This window comes from Eutrema salsugineum, unplaced genomic scaffold, assembly GCF_000478725.1.
Source record: "Eutrema salsugineum unplaced genomic scaffold, Eutsalg1_0 scaffold_7, whole genome shotgun sequence".
Classification (NCBI taxonomy): domain Eukaryota; kingdom Viridiplantae; phylum Streptophyta; class Magnoliopsida; order Brassicales; family Brassicaceae; genus Eutrema; species Eutrema salsugineum.
The window spans coordinates 14,003,668-14,010,895 of record NW_006256486.1 but is presented as its reverse complement, the minus strand read 5'-3'; positions in this window follow the sequence as shown (position 1 = coordinate 14,010,895).

The following is a 7,228-nucleotide window of genomic DNA, read 5'->3' as shown; positions in this document are numbered from 1 at the left end:
GACTGCACAAGAGAAGAGGGTTTTACAGCTTCATGAGCTTGAGGAAATCAGGTTAGATGCTTTTGAGAGCTCTAAGATCTACAAGGAAAGGACCAAGGCGCTTCATGACAAGAAGATACACAAGAGAGAGTTCAAAGAAGGAGACCAAGTTCTGCTGTTTAACTCGAAACTCAAGCTATTCCCTGGGAAGTTGAGATCCAGATGGTCCGGTCCATTCAAAATTCTTGAAGTAAGGCCTTATGGAGCGGTTGTTCTAAAAGGAAAAGATGGACAAGGCTTTGTGGTAAACGGTCAGAGGGTAAAGCACTACCTGGCATCAGAAACAAGAGAGGGAGCTACCTCAGTTCCTCTTCTTGAACCAGAATCAGCCTGAAAAGGTATGAAAAGTCAAACTTAGTGACGTTAAACAAAGTGCTCTTGGGAGACACCCCAAGCTTATCCTTGTACATATTTCGCTTTTCATCTTCTTTTTCTTTTTACTTGAAGCTTTTTGAAGGGTTTGTTAAGTGTTTCAGGAGTTAGATGGTGAATCTTGATGATGAGAGTAAGAAAAAGCTTGAAAATGACACGGCCTGATGAATTAAGTCCTAGAGTGTACGTAGCCTCGTTATCGACCCTTGGTATATACATACCGCGGTCACCTTTTACCGAGTAAAGCCTGAAGAACCTCGGCTAGACTCCTCGACTCGATTTCATCATAGCCGTGTCCGAGAAGTGTCATAGTGAAATGACTAAGTGTGGGGGAGAGCCACGGTGTAAACACCTCGGTATAACTATACCGAGGGGCAAAGTTCACTTAAAACGGTCTAAAACCTCAATCCGAGACCGCGACCAGTTTACACCAGGGCCGGACCGTTTAAACCCCCTGCACCAAGTGATTCTTTGTTAAAACAAGTGACCTCGGCATGATACCCTCGTGGTGGAGCATACCGAGGTGCCCAGTTTCAAGAATGATCAAAAACATAAACACTTGGGACACTTGAGTCAAAGAAGAAGGTTTGCGCGGACTAAGGAAAAGATTTGAAGGCCGCGGGGAAATTCTTGTTAACTTGAGCTTAGCCCACTCGGCTTGGTGCTCTCGGGGTAGAACAAGTCGAGGCCGCTCAAGAGAACACGAGAAAAACCACTCTAGTCCGTACGGCCCACGTCATTCCCAAGTCGCGCCATTTGGAAGCTTTGCGCGGTAATTTGAATTTAAACGACCGGTCAAAGCTGTTTTGGCGTGGGTCAACGGTCGCAGCTGGAGGAGAAGGGGGGACCAGTCCCACTACAGTCCAAACGCCAGCTGGAAAGAGCGACACCGCCCATACCAGCCTCCATCCCGAGCCAAAACCGAGAGTTCGCCTTCTTCTCTCTTTTCTCTGCATTTCACGAGCACATCTCTCTCATTTCTCATCCATTTCTTGTGATTCCAAGCGTTCTAGACTCGTTAGGGTGTTGTATATTCATCATAAGCATTCCACTAAGCTTGAATCTTGGATTTCCAAAGGTATTTGCATCTTAAAGAACTCATCTTTTTCCTTCGTTCTTTGCGAGCTTTATTGTTTGTGAAATGTGGAATCGATTCTTTTAGAGCATGTCGGCCTTTGGGAACAATTTGAAAAATTCCATCAAGATAGATAACATAAGAAAAACCGGTCTTTGCCCTGAAAATCACTTGTTCTTGAGTTTTTAAAATTCTTGAGAAAATGCGCTTGGAATCGGTCTTAATGATGCTTTGAGATGTTGAGCTGAACTGTCTAGATATCGTGTCTTTCTTTGCTTGTTCTGGCTTGTTCTTACTTCCTTTGATGTTTGGAAAAAGCTATAACCCTGTTCTTGTTAGAGAAAAAGCTCTGTTCTTGCTATCTTTAGAGACATGTGCTTGTTGATGTACATGATTCTAACGGTCTCTTTGAGGATCTGCCTTGCAGATGACCGGCGACCGAGCTGTTCCCACTCATGAGACGAACAAAAACGAGGTCCAGAGGAGGAGTACAAAAGGGAAAGCCGTGGCCGTGGCACGCAATGGTGGAACAAGCAAGAAACCCTCCGTGAGATCCGATGGTGAGCCAGCCGCCAAGCGAGCAAGGAACGCCGAGCTCACTCTGGTTCCAACCCTTGAACCAAAAAAGAATGGGAAGCAGGCAGCCACTGAGAACGATGGAGACGAGCTGAGAGCCATAGTCCCTCATGAACCCGATTGTGGCAAGAAGGCCAAGAAGGAACCAAAGCCCGAGCCCGAGGAGGAACATTTCCCGACTACTGAGGAGTACTTGGACCACTTTAACTCTATAAGAGTAGCTCAAGGTCGGTTCCCTGATATGGAGCTGTTGAGGAAGCTTGAGATACTCGATGATGTTACACTCATCTTTCAAAACATGGGCTTGGCCGAGTTCTTCATGATGAGCGATGTTGCTTACGAGGGGATCACACAACAGTTTCTTGCCACTTTGGAGGTTGTCATCTACCCCAAGAGAGATCCCAAGTGTCTACATGGCAAAGGGTTCGGACACATTGAGTTTGACATAGAAGGCGTGCACTACAAGGTCAGTTTCAAGGAGCTTGATGAGATATTTGGATTTGAAAGGAATGGAAGCTCGCTTGACAAGTTTGTGTACCCTCGTGATGAGTTGGCCGCGTTGTGGGAAACGATATCTTTTGGGCCTTACTTCGGAGGCAAGAGCAAGACAAGCTGCATCAGGAACCCTGCGATCAGATACACCAACCGGGTCCTGGCCTCTACGTTCTTCTCTACATACAACCTTGGTGTCATTCACACGGCAGAGCTTGAACTGTTGGGACTTGGACTTAAGCCGCTCATCACTCAAATGAAGAACAAAAAGGAGTTCCAAGGGCCAATGCATGTACCGTCTTTAGGAGCGTTCTTTGCGATCCAAATGCTCACCTATAGACACAATGTGTGGTGTGACCGAAAGAAGAAGGGAGCAAGGAGGCTTCAGAACGGTTGGATTGTCACTAAAATCTTGAGAGCTCAAGGGTTCATATTCCCTGATTCACCATCGAGGCCGAGTCTCATTAATGAGCAATACCTAAGTAAAAGTGGTTTCTTTGGAGGCAAGTCAGGGGATAGATGGGTTTACAACTTCACACTGATGCACAGGGACGGTACACAAGTTCTACTGCCTAACCGAGGCCTCACCATGCTTGATAAGCAGTGTAACGTCTCCTTCTATGTCCTCAAGGATCAGTTGTACAACCCATCTCTCGGCCCACCAATGCGCAAGTGCACCAAAGCCATACCTAACAAGCCTCAGAACGAGAACGGCCCGGCCGGAGGTGAGAATGAAGAAGAACGGCACGCTGAGAGAAGGATGGGAGCAGGCCGATATCATTTTGATCCATACGTGTGGGGTGAGCCTGAATATCACACCAAGAAGCTGTATTTGCGAGTGAACACTCTCCAAAAGTGGTGTAAGTGGCAAGACAAGACCATTCATGCCCTGGTGGACTGTGTAAGGCACCTGAAGAAGAAGGTCAAGCAGCTCACACGGCCATCTTCTCCGGACAAGAACTCGGGGACCTCAACCGCACCAGTTACACAAGAGGAGGTTGGGGAAAGCTCAAACGCAAGGAACCCGGAGTTTCCACCAGGCAAAGAGGATTGGATCGACCCTGCCTTGGCATTCTTACCTGAACCCTCGGATAGCAGCCCACCACGTCAGTCCACACCCTCCTGCTCAACATCAAATCCCTCGTACTACTTGGGATCAGACCTCTCCGACTAAGGTATCGACTTCAAACTCTTGTACATATGCATCTTGTGTATATCATCCTGCATTCGTTTAGTTTGTGTTTTTACTTCTCTCACACGCTTTTATAACACACGGGACTGTGTTATTCAAGTGTGGGGGAGGAGCTTTGTGTTTTCTGATCTTGTTTTCTTTGTTCTTATTTGACTTTTGCATTCTTGAGTCTCATCTAGCTTTGTACATATGGTAAAACGGCATCATTCTAGTTGCATCTCGCATTTTAAGATCGAGTCTAGGTTGCATCATGTAAGATTGCATCAGTGCAAGGAGCAATGATAGATTTTTTTTTCCTAGAGAGTAAATCACTTGAGAACTTGAACTAAATATGCTTGTGAAACTCATTCTGTGCTTGTAAAGCTTGAAACGATTTGAATCTGAGAAGCAAGTCTGAATTACACTCAACTCTAGCTAAGTGATAACCCTGAACTTGAATTGTAAATATCTTTTGATGCATTGCTTAAATTGGCTTGTGGATACCGATATACATACTTGAGCTAGAATCATTGTTTTCACCACCCTCTTTCCTTAGCTCAAGCAGCTGAATCCGCATCATGGATCAGTTCCCTCACCTTGAACCCAACTTTCTTTTCGAGCCAATGTTTGTGTGTGAATTGTAAGGCCACCTTGGACTGAACTTAGCAGAAAGTGTTAGGTTTAGAGCGACAAGGGCATGTCTCATTGAGTGCTATGTTCCAACATCAAGGAACTAAGAGTATTGGCGAGAAATAAGTGTGGAGGAAAAGATCTATTGGTGAGTGGAAAAAGGTGAGCTGAGTGGAAAAGAGAGTGTGGAGATAGCTAGGGGAATGAAAGAAAAAGAATCGAGTCTTGAATTGGAAAAGATAAGCTCTGTTGTTCTAAAAAGTAAAGTATAGTCTCTGAAATGAAAAGAAGCCAAAAAAAAAAAAAAAGGGGCTCAAGTGTTCTAAAAAGAAAAGAAAAGAGGCTAATCGCTGTAAAAGAAAAGAGCTGTGTGAATAGGTAAACACCAAGACTTGGAAATCAAAACAAAAGTTAGTCCCCTGGTGAAAAGAAAGCAATTGAGAGAGTGAGGATCTTGAGAGGGTGAGCAAGTGAGAAAAGCTTTGAGTGGAGCGTGGGGTGTGATGAGTCTTGCCCTTGTATGCATCGGTTGCTTTTTACCTTTAGCATTCTGCCAAAGTTTGGTCGTTCATTGAGAGATCCCACTGTTGCATTGCACCCGCTTGAATATTGATGAGATCACTTTTATCTCATGACCTTACCCTAGCCAAGCCAGCCTATTTGAACATTGCATCATCTGATTCACCGGTTACTAGCTTAATGAATGTGAAAGAGTTGAGTGTGATAATGACTTGTGGAGATTCTGTGCTTTAATTGTGAAATATCTGAGTATGGCTTTGCATTGCATATTTGAGCATGAATCCGAGTTCTCTTTGTGATCACTTCTTTCTAAAAAGGAAATATGAGCTCCATCTGCATTACAACCTCTTTCTCTCATTTGTTCTCTTCGCTTGAGGACAAGCAAAGGACAAGTGTGGGGGAGTTGATATGTCTATATTTTACATCATTTAGAGTGCATTTTAGAGTCCTCATCTTGTGTTTTCCCATGTAAATTGAGTCTCTAGGCATGAAAATAGGATTTAGGGCTTGCATTAGGTCCCAAAGAGTTTTGCATGTTTTGAAGTCTTTATCAGGTGCTTTGGGAGTCATTTGGAGCTTAAGAAGAGGAGCAGAGAAGAAGACGGTGAAGAAAAGGGTCAAAAATGGTGAAAACCGCTTGGAGGAATTTCTCGGCCAAATCGCGTACCGGACGGACAGAAACCTTGGTCAAAATCCTTACCGATCGCTCATTACCGGCCAAAATCCTTACCGATCGTTCAACCTCGACCAAAAAGCTTACCGATCGCTCAGCACCGACCAAAATCCGTACCGATCGTAAATACCGCGGGATGAGTTTTGTCCGAGGCGAAGGAATTTTTACGACCAAAAAGCTTACCGCGGTACACAGCCCTCGGTCATTTTCCTTACCGCGGGAAGCTTTTCTCGACCAAAATCTGTCCTTGTCCGCGCGTCTCAAAGATCTGCAATCCGGGGAACCTTCCGGTCCGAACCAGTTGGCGGGGTCTTCAGCAAAGTTGGAGATAATCAAACAAAGATCCCAGAACAATTGGAATCATCCAATTCGGACCCGTGGGGAGAAAGATACAGCTTCCGGAAGGTGCACCAACATTACGCGCATTCGAGAACCGAACGGCGGAGCACAAAGATCACGGCGGACGGAACCTTTCTGGACCGAACCATCTTGCCCGGTCTTCATCAAAGTTTGAGATCTGTGAAAGACCTTTTCAGAACAGTTAGGGTCGCTCAATTCGGACTAGTGGTTTGAAAGATAAAGTCTCCAGAGTTCACATCGGTCCAAACAGCTTATTTTCCGGTGATTCCAATGCGGTTCAAAGATGTGAAATCCAGGAAGCCTTCTACTTCCCAAGCTCCGACGCTTTCTTCATCAAAGTTCGAGCTTATTGAGTCATCTTGACTATGGGACTGGTCTCAGTACATTTGGAGTCGTGGGTTGAAAGTTACTGCTTCCGGAAGGCGACATGGTCAATACGAGCCCAAATATGTTGCGATACGCGCTAAGTGTTTTCTCAGGGCTCGGCATCATTACCTTGACATCGGCCAAGTCAAGGCTCATATTTTGGGAGTATTCTGAACTAGGCCTCGTGCTGACACGTCGGCACGTTGGAATCAAGGCATGCACACGTAAGAAATGAAGCTGGAAACAACTAAGTGTTGAACGTGCACCTCGGTGTAGCGACCTCGGCGTGCATGCCGGACCCTGTTCGCCCAAACCCCTCGACTACCAAGCGCCTCGGCATTTCATGCCGAGGTCCATTGTCACGAAGACAGAATCAAGAACAAAGCTGCCCAAGAACACACACGTGAAGATGGATCAAAGACTAGGGTTCATGCATGTTCTTGACGAGTTCTTCACGAGATCTTCGTTTGGATCTGGACTCACGTGCACTCCTCGACATGAAGACCTCGGCTTCACTCTCCGACACACCATGGCACTCACCCATCAACCCAAGAACGCGGTTCAGTACCCGGTTTGTTCCGGGCTGACCCGCGACACTTTACCTTTGCTATATATACATTTTGAGACTAAAAACCTGAGGATCTTATCTCTTATCTGTTTTTAGCTTTAAGAACTTGCCTCTTTGGTGAAACTTGATGATTCTAATCTGATATCTCGTTTTTGCATGAGAAATCTTGTTCTTTCTTTATTTCTTTTATCATCTAACATTAAACTCCTCATCATGACCAGCTACACGTCTTGCAAAGGACTCAGTGAGCTCGTTATGATTAGTGAGTAGTCGTTTAAGCGGCTTTAGATGAGTAGATTAGGGTGCTTTCAAGGTAGATTAGTGGGTTTAGGTGTCTAGTCTTGCATGTTTCATTCTTTAACCGACGAGATCTCTAGGCTGGATCCA